This window comes from Eutrigla gurnardus (assembly GCF_963514095.1).
Source record: "Eutrigla gurnardus genome assembly, chromosome: 12".
Lineage (NCBI taxonomy): Eukaryota > Metazoa > Chordata > Actinopteri > Perciformes > Triglidae > Eutrigla > Eutrigla gurnardus.
Window position 1 is genome coordinate 16,894,442 of NC_139926.1, and position 14,302 is coordinate 16,908,743.

Here is a 14,302-nt window from a genome sequence, read left to right on the forward strand (position 1 = left end):
CTCAACATTTCTCTTTGCATTTCCCTCCAAATGCTGAGGAGGAAAAAAATAACCTTGTTGAACTGCCTGGCGGGTTAAACTTTACTTTTGTATGTCGAGCCCTTAGGCTGCATTCATACCAAATCAGGTGTCACCGCAGGGTTGCGTGGGAGCGTCACTTAACACACACACACCCCAATGTAACACAAGCACACATTCATTTCACAATTATTGTTTTCCATCACAGTGTTTTAATGATCTTGACACTTCATTCAGCAAACACGGATGGAGCGTGCCTTGTTCTGGAGCTTGTTCCCCACAGAATTACATCCATGTATTCATCTGTTACACTGTTTTATGTGCTTTTTTCCCCTAACTTTCTTGTACTGAAGTTGTTTAGGGCCCACCCATGGCAGCGAGAGGCAGATATGTTAACCGGAGGCTATCCTCTCATTGACTGGTCACGTGATTGTTTCAACTTTTCCATCGCAGGCCGCTTCGTTTTTTTATTCCACCATCCCCTGCGGTGCAACGACCACAGTCCAAATGCACCACCCCCACTCAAATGGATGGGAGGACTGCCCATTCCACCGCACTGCCTGATCTGGTGTGTATTCAGCCAAAGACGGTTGAAGAGAAAGACTAGGAAGGTGAGAAGAACTGTGCGGCTTACAAGGCTGTCATTAGGTTAATGCCTAAGGAGAGTACTGCGAAGTTCCCACAGGGGAAAGATAACCTCGTTCTGATCTAAACAGTGAGGCAAACCGGAGTCTAATTATTAGCGGTGTGGTAATTTCCCTGGCCTAAGCGGAAAATAAACACTCTTTATAGGACAGCATCTGAGTAGAAAACCAAACCTGATTATTTTAAACAATATCTCTTTCAGTCGTCCAACTATTCAACGTGCAATAATAAGCATCTCTTTTACAAGACACTCTTTCTAGCTAAAGCTAAACCTCCCCTTTAAATGATCATAATCCTCAATGTCTGCAAGTCTGCCAAGAAAAGTCTTAGCCTGACCCCACCCTGACTCGTCGGATCACGTGATCCCATCTTCTGACCTCAGACTGCGGCCACTCCTCGTAGCTTCTTACAAAATCCCTCTTTCCGTGACTCTCCGTCTCCCACATTAAATGAAGTTCATGGTTCAAGGAAGGAAAGGGAAATGGAACGGTGTTTTAAAAGAAGGCAATGTTGATCTAGACAGATTTACTGTCCCAGATACATATACTGCCTTCCTGCATCAATTTCATCTTTTAGACATGAGCTCATCAGTTCTCTGATCCCTCTGAAAGCTACATATGCCATGTGTCACCTTCCCCCAAGGAGCAGTCACGCAGAAAATATAATATCTGCTGTCAGACGGGTTTACATGCATACGGAAAAACCAGGTTCCAAGGAAGAACTGGGTTAAGGCAGGAAACCAGAGAACACTTTTACATGCACCATGATATCACGGTTATTGTTACTCCTCCTGTGTTTACATGCAGCTGGTCAGTAAGCACATTGACATGATATCATATTGACAACATATCTATCAGTGATTTATCATTCCGATTCATGGGACGATACGGAAATCCCCATAACACGGATATCCTGGCCGAAATAATTGCGAATTATCCCAATAATCATCAAAATAAGCTTAAAACAAAAAAAAGGGAACATTAACATACTGGTATTACATTATTGTAAGAAACAAATGTTTTTATTATTTTCTTAGTGAAACACAATCAAATAATCTTATCTCCATAAAAAAAAAATTGTATCCAGTATTTTTCACTCATCTACCATGATAGCAAGCGAGACAGCCAAGTCACTCAGTCATGACGATATTTAATATTACCCCTATCATAGACATTCACCTTGAGCGATTTATTGTGAAGGTTATTTATTGTGATCCGCGATCAAATCCTATATCCTCCCATCCTCCTGAGCCATGAAGTAGACTTTGCTGGTCAGAGCATTTGGATTGATGCTGCGGTGAAAATCTATCCTTTCACATTGATAATACCTGTATGTAGCGTTTGTCATATGCCCATGTCATGTGCTATTTTTGGGAAACAAACACAGCAAAAAAAATCTAGCTTTCTCTTAATCCCTCATGCTGACATGACAATTAAGTTTCACTTTGACTTCGAGAAGAGATAAACTGCCGTCACCTGAACACATTCAAGTCAAAAACCTATTGTCTGTCAGTCACCAGGAGGAAGATTCATCATCAGGAGGCTGAGTGACAGCAGTTCACAGACATTCAACGCAGACAAATGGAGATGGGCTGACAAATAATTATAAAGAAGCCTGCATTTCAATTGCAGGGAGTCTTGGAGAGCTGCAGTTCAAATGCTGATTGCTCCAATTTGCTGAGCTAAAAAAGGTCTGGGAAATCTCAAAGAGAGCCGAGAGCTGCTTAAGAAGTATACAGCCAGCTCCGTCTCTCGTATCTACTGCAGCTACTTTTTGGAGACAAAACAAGTGATAAGTAACAGTTTTCCACATACAGAACCAAATACGCCATGAAGTGAAAGCACAACAATACCTTCTTATAAGCACTACATTGAGCACTGTGAGTTCAAAAACATTTTGTCGTGTACCGAGCAGCCAATAAATGTCTAAGCTCTGTCTGTGTGAAACACATGAAGTAGCCAAACAAAGGGCATGCTTGATATACATATATCTGACCTGGCCAGAGGGCAGCTTTGTGCAGATTTTTCATCCACACATACACCATAGATATTCACTGAGGAGCTGCTCAGTGCCCTCAGGCCCCTGTTGGCACATGTTTGCTCACTGGCACTTATCGAGTGACATCGCAGTATATTATGTAGCATGTGGAAGCTTTGTGGGGAGAAATTCAGTCCCATTATTAATCTCTCTGCAGCGACAACAACATCCCCAAAGACCCACAATGTTTAATTGCCTCTCCCACAGACGGTATTGACTTCCTTGAATAAAACTAACATTTGTGGTCCAATGTAGTTTATCAGGATTCACCGAGATGAACAATAATAAAATATATTTCAGCCTCAATAAATCCCCAGAATGAAGGCAGAGGTAGAGAAACACTTTTTTTGCATCCGCTCAAAAAAGCATTGGCATCAGCAGCATTATTATGTTTTCAAGCCAAGTCACTGAATTCTGAAACAATTTCTGAAATCCCCTATAATGCACACACCACTGCTGGGCGAGACATGCGGTTAGGAAGTGCTGAGCCCTGACAGAGGAATTGCTCAGAGCTGATTTGAGAAGACAAATAATGGTCCTGTGAAAACTGCATGTCACTGATTAACCTTAACCTGAGACGATACACTCGCAAGTATCCGCATACTGTGACTTCTTTATAGGTGCGGGACATTATTTTGAGGACGGTGGCAAATTTTCTGTAAGCGCACGATGGACTTTCAGCAGAAACGCAACACAAAAAGTTATTATTAGATCCCTAGATGTTTCACTTTCTGCTGCTTTCAACAGCTGAAAAGGCTTTACTCATATCGACACACCCAAAAGCAGAGGAATGTCTCTTTTCCAGAGCAGAAACTGTCTCACATGTACACACACTCGCTCTATCAATCATTACACTGAACAGAGAATGAGGTAGTCCCCTTTAAATAGACACATACCTGTCCTTGCGTTGATATGGGATTAAAGGCGATACAAAAGAATGCTATGCTGTACGGAGTGGAGACAACAGTCCAAAAGCATCTCCTCCACTTCCTCTACAAAGTGGACATGCAGAAGAAATCACTCAGACGCTGCACCCATAATCTACCTCACACTTTGTATCTCACCCCCGACAAATGTTGCAATAACCGGAGGCCTATCTGAGCATGTGTATCCACGGGGCAGGGTTTGTCTCCGAGTAAAAGCCGGAAACACAGTCATTAAATGCTACATGCCGTGTGCACACTCCCTGAGCTGCACTTTACCTTGCGATATACATACTCAATGAGGATACGGGGAAGATGGCTGCAAATAATCCCTGTTGGCACGGCGCAGCACTAACTTGCCGTGAACATCTTCCCAGTGATCATTCACCCCCTACATTATTTTCTCATAACAATACCTCAACTAATGGGGAGCAGGGAGGTTCGACTGATGTCTCATCAGCTGTTTCAAACATGTACCAGTAATAGGTTGTGCCAGAAGACGACGGTAATTGTTCTGATCGCGCGTATATATAAATTGTAACAGGAGATTTTGTGCACTCAGCTAATTGACAAAGTCAAGAAGTGAAGATGAATCAAATATTTTGATCGTGGATTGGGACGTTCATTCATTAACCTCATTTAACAAATGTGATTAAGCAACGCTGCAGTGTTATCAACCCTACTACCCACTCCATTTCCTATGTCAAACACTTTCCTGATATATCAAACGATCATGTTTAAACGTTGTATATGATGAAATACTATAATAAATGAGTATAACAAATTGCTGTTGGTAATGTCCGGGCAATTAGAATGTAAGGCATCTCTGAGGTGAATAACGGAGCTCACTCAGCACCTTCTATTAAGACTGATTACAGCAGGAGATGATCAATCACAAAGCTATGGACGACATACATTTTGCCAAGCTGACTGCTTCTCTGTAAAAAGAGCAACTCTGTAAGATTTGTGCGAGATAAACGAACAATGGCTTTTACATTCTCCGTCATGCGTACGCCTCACTCTGCCTACTCCAGCCTGGTTATATTGACACACAATTCCCAGGTCAACACTGAGGAAGAAAGAAGAGAATCTGTCGAGTTAAAATGATGTTGATTATCACTGAAAGTATCAATCAAATGTTAATCAGAAAATTCCAAAATCCGAAAATAACAAATCACAATGACAGCAAGTGAATCCCATTTAGATTCCTGTCGTAACCAATCACTCTCAAATTATAAGCATATGAAACATGTTGCTTTATGGTATAATGTGCAACAATTAAAAAAAAAATAGACTGCGACACAAAATAATCCCTTCTCATTCATCACGCCACTGTGTGTGGTGGAGTCTGTATCTGCAGAGACTCTACCCTCCTGTATTTTCCCTTTTCTTATTATTTTTTCAGCACTCTGCAGTTTGGAACCAGCGTAGAGATGGAACCCTCAGCCAATAAGCAGTGTGTGCAGCCCGCAAACATTCCCAGGTGAAACGCCGCCGCTTTCTCACGGCCCTTGGTGTGATGAAGTGTGTCTGGCTGTGTTATTTAATGCAACTTAACCGCCATGAAACAAATAAAATCAGTAGTTTTTCCTGATTCACAGCTTTGAATGTGGCATTTACAAACAGCAACCAATAATGTGACTACAACGTTTTACCCACGAGATATTAACCTCACAAGACTTCCAACATCAAGGTCAGTTTTTAGGAGAAACAAAACACCTGCCGTGAGAGTAAAAAGGCAAACTATTAGAGTAGCTGTTCCAATTAAACAAGAACAACTACGTATAAAATTGACAATCTGAGATAAACCTTGGGAACCAAATATGACGATCTAAGTCATTGAGTTTTCATTTCCTTAGCTCGTCATGTTCAATGGAAATCATGATATAATTTCTGTGTGAGGATGTAAAGATCATTTAATTTCATGCTGACACAAAACGGCTGTTCTTTTCATTCAAAGTGACAAGCTTCAGGCTCGACATCTGTACAAACACACTTCGGTCTTCTGGCTTAAAGTCGACTAAAAAAAGTTGTTCAATGTACTGAACGGGCTCTTCTTACAACAAGAATAAAATACTGAGATTGAATGATTACATTCTGCTGTGCAGGAATTCTTACTTCTGAACTTTGGTGAACTTGTAAAAACAAATCTCATATTGCAGTGAGGCATTATGAAACCGTTTTAAAGAGGGAGATGGATAAGCAGAGAGGTCTGATCGTGTACTGACAGCTGATTTGCATTAGCACTGCCTGTTCAATGTTCTGTGCTTTTTGAGTGGATGAACGGGTCATGACCTTGACCAACGTAGCTGCTGCCCATTCAAATTTAACTGAACAAACAATATATTGATCAAGATAGAGCAAAGCACTCCAGAATGAAATACAGTTCACCTAGGAGTTACAGTGCTAATGTGCACCGTTTAAAGGCATTTTTGGCACGATAAAAGTCCCATGACTGGCTGATACAGATGTTTTCATTTTGTTGCAATATCATGCAGTTTCCATCAACACTATGCATTGTAAATGTGGATTTTGGTAAAATAGGGAGATAACTACATTTATCAGAAAACTGCTAACAGCATATGTGAAATAACTAGCGCTACATGGTATATGTACAGCTTCTTTAGGTTTTCACTATTCTGGCCTGCAGTCAGGAAAAAGGATCTCTCAGAGTCCAGAGGAAGGAAAACATCATCTATAATTCTGTCCACCTCAGACTGCTCGGCTCACTTCTGCTGGTGGCCTAGCATTGGCGTAATCTGAACCCAGTCATGTTGCACTTTACATCCATGTCTCTCCAAAATGTCATCACTTCATCATTTTATATTCGATATTGGTGTGAAATGGTCATAATTGGCAGATGATACAATATGTCTTGTGAAGTCACAATGACACAAATTGACCATTGAACTTCTGTAAGGCGTTCCAGAGATATTGCGTTCACGAGAATGGGACCTTCGTGAGGTCAAAGTGACCGTGACCTTTGAGCATCAAAATCAAAACTATTCGCAAGAACGGACCGGAAAATGGAACAGGAAGACGGAAAACCTCAAAACAGACTGCCTCGAGGCCATTGCAGTCTCCGCCGCAGAAGCATAAAAACAGCTGCAACTTTTATGGGTATTGCAAACTATTCTCGACAGTGCACAATCAAAAGCTAAAAAGCTGCTGTTGAACTGAATCCTGCACCTGGTTTCCTTAAGTCAATGGCAACGGATGACAGTATTGACAGATCCCGATAAAGACGCATGCTGAATATGTCAGGGACAGGGACTATTGCCACCTCCATTTAACAGAGAGTGCTTGAGTAAAGCTTTTTTTATATTAATATTTCCAAGGACTGTTACTTTGTGTTAAAGAAGACAATCCACACTCACTGCAAGATGTTTAAGAATAAAAAAAATCTGCATTCAATTTGAACTGAAAGGAAAAGAAGAATTCCTACAAGATCAAACATGAAAGGGATAACACACCTTGAACCTTGAAGAACCTAACTGGAATAAGTTAAATGTGTAAAGAAATCAATTTCCTGTAGTTTTATCACACACTGACATGCATTGAACCATGGTGCAGACAGACTGAAAACATTGTTTTTATTGTTTTTAAGAAAAAGTCAGGTGAGCCAACCAGCCCAAGCTGGCCTTTTAAAAATATTGCCTTAGTTTAGGTGACCATTGCATTGGTTATCCCAACATTTTATAATTTATGGGCTTAGTTTAACCAAAACGCAGGGAATAAACTGTGAATATCTGACTGCAATGCCACTGCGTGCTGAAAGGAATGTAGGGTTTCTGTTCAATGGCACCATATGGACAATCTATCACAGCGGATTTAATTAAAAAAAATAAATCACACCCACCACAAGTTGGTAAAATAAATTCCCATTTAGCTGTAATGATTCACGGAGGACGTGTATGACTTTGCAGTTGTGCCGAGTTACGCTTTTCTTTATTGTGTATTGTCTAGAATTTATATCCTTATGGTGCGACAGACTAAAAGTGTGAGCGCCGTCACGTTCATCATATCAGAGATACTTCTGCTAATCCTTTCTGATATCCAATGTATGACATAACAATGTGCTATTTTTCTTTACCCAGTTGCCAACATCTACACCTCTTCTATAACATCTGAGTCGTTTTCCTTCTTTTTCGTCATTTCAGGTCATTCCAGATGGGAATCCTAAATGATGGGTGAGCACCTGGGAGTGAACGTCCATCCCAAAATAAGTGCGGTTTGGCATTGTTCAGAGTTAGTGGTGCATGCAGAGGAGAGTGCACTTCGGATGCCAGAAAAACAGTTCTTCCTGAGACTAAGAATGAGCCCTTCAACAGGTTAAATGGGTTTGTTTACCGGTTGAATTGAAGTCATAGTTTCTCAAGTGAAACAACATTTCAGACCTTCACACTGGTTATTCTGTGCTAATTTCCCTGCTCTTTGTGTTCAATCCGCTAACTAAGCTTTGTTCTAGAGAGTGAAAACAACTTAAAGAGCCGTGTCTTGTTTGAGCACCACTGCCTTAAGGCTACATGAATTCCAGCCTTGATGAGTGTTTCTCTTGATAAAGAAAGAAAAGATACAGTAAAAGCTTTGATATTGATATTGTTGTTGACATTGGGTCAACAACTCCCGTTCTCTGGAGTTCATTTTATTTTTGTTGCTGACTTTTAAATGCCTTGACATTTAAAGGATTACTTCACCCACAAAATGACCGTTTGCATATCAATCGCTCAGCCCGCATTACCTTGAACTCTTGAAACGTTTTCTTTTTTTCTTTGTTTGACTAGTGTGAGTGCTCCTTTAAGAAGTGAATCTTCAGAGTTTTATGGACGTAGATGACGCATACAAGGCCTGCAGATTGTTGTAGTCTGGGAGTGGCCGTAAACCTTGCGGTCACTAGAATGTAACCTGACGTTGGGGAGATGCCTTTATCTTTGAAACTAAATCCAGCCACCGAGTGCTCTCGCATACCACTCTGGGATGACACCTGATCCCACAAACAAGCTATTTCAGTTTTTAAACTCTAAACCAAGAAGCGTGACTCTCAGTTAAAGTTTGTAACGTATGTGCTAAAACAATTAATCAATTAAGTGATTAGTCACCTGACAAAAATAAACCTTGGGAACCAATGTGCTGAAGATGACATATGATTGTTTACTTGCACTCTTCTTGTTTTCTATTTGATTTCTAATTGATTTCTATATAACTATGTATACCTGTTGTGAAGCACATTGAGTCTGCCTTGTGCATGAAATGCGCTTTATAAATAAAGTTGAATTGAATTGAATTGAATTAATAGAAATAGACGCATTATTTATGACTGTAGAGGTTATGGTATTGTTTTCAGGGGTGCTTATGTATTATGTCCTGCCTCCCCTGGGATGGACCCCCTGTACCACCTTTACCATCATTAAAGAGTGAGCTTTCCACTGGGGTGATAATGTGAGTAGCACTTTAAAATATTCAACAAGGTATTGTGTGCCCTGTTGCATTAACACTGCAGCCACATAGGCTTTCCCAGATGGGATTGTTGGAGCATTGAGCTTGCAGGAATACTCCAGCAGTAACGGTGCATGTAGGCCAAACAACAGTGGAAACGCTCTGGCCCGTCGCTGCTGCTGCTGCCACATAGCAGACCCTGGCGAGGGGGAGTCTTTCACACTCAGCATGTCGGGCCTATGTGGGGCTATTTTACTGGACAAAAATCTTTTGTGCCCTTAATCTCTAAAAGTGCTGACATGCCTTGTGTGCTGTATTATCTTTAGCTATCCGGGATCCAACCAAACCGTGAAATCTGGGGGTCTTTCAGGAATCTATGTCCATATCCAGTTAGAGCAACAATCGGCCAGCCGACGCACATGTCAAGGCTTATCCACACACGACAAGGCTGAAGGCATTCACTACGGCCCTATGCAATCTGTTCGAATTTTTTCCAGATTCCGTTTTATTTTTTTCACTAAATTCCGTGTTTTCTGTTTTAATTTTTTAAAATTCTGTGTTTTCCGTTTCTAAATTCTGTGTTTTCCGTTTTAATTTTTTGAAATTCTGTGTTTTACTATTTTAGAGCTTTTTTTTTCCCATCAAATGGTATCTAATCATGTCATGTTGATTAATCAAAATTAAGACATTTACTGAAGAAACATTCTAGTAGTTCTAAGTTTAATTCCTTGTCATGCAGATACCATACATGCATATGTAATTGTATGTGCAATTATTTATGGAGGAGTCAGAATATTAATAAACCACCCACTTTTTCATTCCCACACCCACCCACCCCCAACCCCGTCTTCTAGTCTAAAATCAGCGCATCTGTCGATCCACTCGCCGCTATTTAAGTTTCACTTTCAGTTGTGAATCAGTTCATTTTCTGATGTGAGATTCTGTTTGTAGCTGATCATCACATGGATTCTTGCGGAACGAGTCATTGTTGTTGCAAAGTTGTGTTGAAACGTTAGAATAAACGTCTTCGACATGACTATCGAGCTGTGCGCGTGCGTGTGTCTCAGCCCCGCCCCCCGGTGAAACAGAGGAGGGACGCTGAAGCGATGTGCCCTTAATTACACAGTAAAGACAATCGACAACGTGTTTTTCCCCCTTTACGTTGAGCTTAGGTGCGGTGACAAACGCTTATGTTAAAGAAAACATCGATTTTTATAAATGATATCCAGATTTTGACAAATTCCGCGTTTTACAGTTGATTCCATTTTCGTTGTCGGATTCCGCGATTCCGTCCGCGTTTTCCGCATCGCGGAAATCAAAGGGCCCTAATTATGCTTCTTTAATTTCCTTTTTCTATTGGCTATTCCAGCTATGTCGCAAAACCATGATTAACAATTAAGATGGGAATCCTCCAGCATATTAATCCTAATCATCTCAATGTAATTATTGTAGATGCTGAAAACGCGTTTCATAGTCATTCTTGGTCTGTAGGCTGCCTTAAGTCTACAGATCCACCGATTAAGGGCTCACAATGGAAATTCCCTCCTCTACTACATGATGTGGTTTTGGCCCCAAGGGAGGCAGGAGAGAAACCCTCTTTAGACCACACCATGCAAATGTGGGATGGAAAGAAGCTGCAGTATGTGGGGTGGGACTTGATGAAAACTTGATACTATAAACCATTATTATCATCTCACATTGTGACCTCGCCATAGTAGCTGGGAGACTATTCAAACCAAATTCTACTGAACCTCTCTCTCTCACAGTTTTGAACACATCGGAATGAATATGTATACTCTCAAATTATCCAGTAAAAGACTTTTGGTGCAATGTAAACATTCAGGCATAGCATTCCAAGCACTGCATCGATATCCATATATGGCTACAAATTATGCATTTAGGTTATGAATGCATCAATATTGAAAAGATGCATTGGATTATCTGTAACGCAGTAAAGAAAACATGAAAAGCTGACTGCCAATCACTAAAAGCTCTACTTTTACAAGCACAAGGGATGCTGATCTGCTCTAGACTGACTAAGGGAAGGGGGACGATACTTCAGCATAAACACAATGCAAATACCCATTTTGTTTCCAGGCCCACGAGGCAAAGGCTGGAAACACTTTCCCTTTCTTGAAAGGAGGAGGGAATACTTTTTGATCATGGCAACACAAAAAAAAGCTAATCTGACATTTAACACCGGGGTGAGGGCTTAAGCCTCGATGCCAGGGCAGAATTAGGGGGTGAAAAAAAGTACGAGGAGGAGAAGCCCGCCAAAGGGTGCTAAACTATTCAACTGGTGTCAGTTCCTATTAAAAATAAGTCACCATGAACACTGGGTCAAACAATCACACCAACACACAAAAGGCCCTTTTGCAACAGTTTCGGTTTTCTTCTGCTGGGGCACAAGGTTGTTCTTCGCACAAACAATACTTTTCATTAAATGCAGTGCACGTATAATCAATACATAAAGTTTCACGGACACAGATCGTGATCTTGTAGCGCAAGAATGATCAATATAATGGAGCATAACAAATTAAACTGTCAAACCTCTCTGCTAAGAGACATGCAGAACCCATTTTTTTTAAAGAAACAAAATCAGAGGGAGAGTCTGACTCTCAAACAAACTTCATGCTGTTTTCCATTTCCACAGTAAACCACCCTCAATGGCTGTCAGCTGTGTGGCAGTGTGTGTCTTGTATGGTAATGTGAATCACGAGGGGAGGAACTTAGTGACTCCTTATTGGTGTGTTTGTGTGCGAGAGATTGAGAGAGTTCACATATGATGCTATGCACAAATATGCTGAAATAAAACTGGCACTACAGCCACATGAGCGATGCGGCCAGATGACACTTTCGATGCTTGCATGGCAACAGCGGGAGAGACTTGAAGCACAGCTCCCAGCGTCTTCCCTGTGATAATAAAGGGGTGCGAGACTTGACCTTTGGTGCATAGCCATCACAACGCAATTAATAACTGCTTCGCCAATCCCACGCGCTTCCTTCTCTTTCAGCCAGGCTTAAACAACAGATGTGGAGGGATTTGAAATTAAATGGCAAATTCTCTGTTCCCCTTGAAATGACATTTCTCACACGGAGATTAATAGTGACAGTTCGTACAGACGGAGTACTGGTTTATTAGAAACATAAATTGAAGACTGGGCCAAGTAAAAAGTAAAATGGGTATAATATTGTGCATTTCACATCAGACCTACTTTTTAAGTGGGGCATGGTCATGAACATGTGTATATAAAACCTGCCCGGCTAATTAACCATAAAAATAGAATGCTGCATTAGCTACGCAATTTGAGTATTTCTTTGATGGCCTTCCTGGACAATAAAAGGTGAGTCCATCTCGTCCTAAACAGGAGGGTGATTCTTGTACATTGTAAAGCAACGAGCGCGTACGGTGCACGTTAAAAGAGACGCCCCTGCTTAAAATGCAGATTAGGGTAATTAAATATGGCGTAGTTTTGAACGTAGCGAGCGAACGTGTGGGTAAAGGTAAGCTCGCCTTGAGGGAGCAGAGGCAGAGTCGGGATCTCCGCCCCGTCGACCTCGCATTCCAGAGATTCCCACACACACTAAAAGCTCACCTGCCTTTTCCTTCACCACTTAGCAACACGCTTTCAAGGGCAACACCAGAGAAAAGTGAGCTTTTTTTTTTAAATGTGGAAGCGGAAAACCAACAGTTTCTGCACGTTAGCCAGCTAAGTTTTCCCCCCAGCGGTTTTTGTCACCGAGAGGCCAGCGCTTGATGGTCCCGTCAAAAAGGTGTGCGTTGTCGGCGATGACTCGGTCACAAGATCAAGATTAGCGTAGTATTAGATTCTCTCCCGCTGCGAGGGGAGCCTAAAGAAGTTTTCTTCGCGCCACACGCGTACAGAAAAACAAGCTAACGCGTTCTTCGCACGGCGAATTCAAGACTTTCTGAGTTCAAATAGTACATACCCTCCTGCCTTGCGCACATATTGTTTTATCTCCACCCCCCTGTTCTTCTGCAGTTAGTGAAGGAGCGTGGAGAAAAAAAACATTTAAATACCTTAGGAGGGCTATTGTTCCCCTGGTTGAGCTGCGGCTCGCATCTACATCGGAACATCTGACTTCATCGGTAAAGTCCCGTTGTTTAGTCCCATGCATGTGGAAGAGTGAAACGCGCCTCCACAGTCGGGAAGAAGAAGACTACCCTCTCCCTCTCTCCCCTGCTCCCTGCCTCCACCAGCGGTCCCAGGCAATGCGAGCGTGCATGACGTCAGTGGGAATGTGGGAGAGCGGTGCGCACTCCTGATTGGTCGAGGCGGGAGAGAGGGGGCGTTCCATGAGAGGTTACGTTTTTGAGTTGACCAATGACAGAAGAGATGACAGTTCCCTTGGTTACAGAATTTACAAACTCCACAGAGGGGGATAGCACAAGGTAAGCTAGTGTTCACTGGGTTAAACGTTTATTTTACTCGCATTGCAACGACTTGATACCAGCCGTGGGTGTTACATGTATATATATTTTAAACTACGAAGCTATGTATAACTTACCAGTGTTCCTGTTCACAACGTTTGTCATATTTCCATGTGTGACTACACTGACGTTACTAGCGTTAGCTAACTTATCTAACACGATGATAAAACTGCTGAATCGTCACGTCTCTCCAGCTCATCTGCCTTTTTGACAGTGGGTGTATAAAGTTTGACTGCTCCAGTTTGTGAAAACCATTTCTATGTATTCACCTGAGAAGGATTTCCAAAAATATTGAAATATAGGCCTATAGCTAATATATTCACATTTTAAAAACCTGTAATTAAGGAATTTGGGGTATTTTTTTGCTAGTGCTACATGTCCCTCTCATGTATGGACAATCACCCTAAGAAAATCGACAGATAATGTTGTGTTGGCTGCTTTTATGTCCTGAATACTGCTTAACTTGTCATTTGGTGTTAATATATGAAAAATAAAAATCTAGCTCTGCATTTAAAAAAGTAGTCATGGCTGCTAGAGACATGAGCGAGAAATGGAAAATGCCATCAATGGATCCAGAGCAGAATGCCAGCTTTCATTCAAATCAAACCCAGTCATGCTTCACACTAATCCTTAACACAACTCACCTTACCTGTGTGGCCATAACTTTTCAATGCTTGATCCACAACAAAGACATAGATGTTCCAGCGGCATATCTGATCACACCAGGTTCACCATCTGTTCCCTCCCAAACAATAAAACTTGGGAGAGTGGACTGATTTTCTCGCAATGA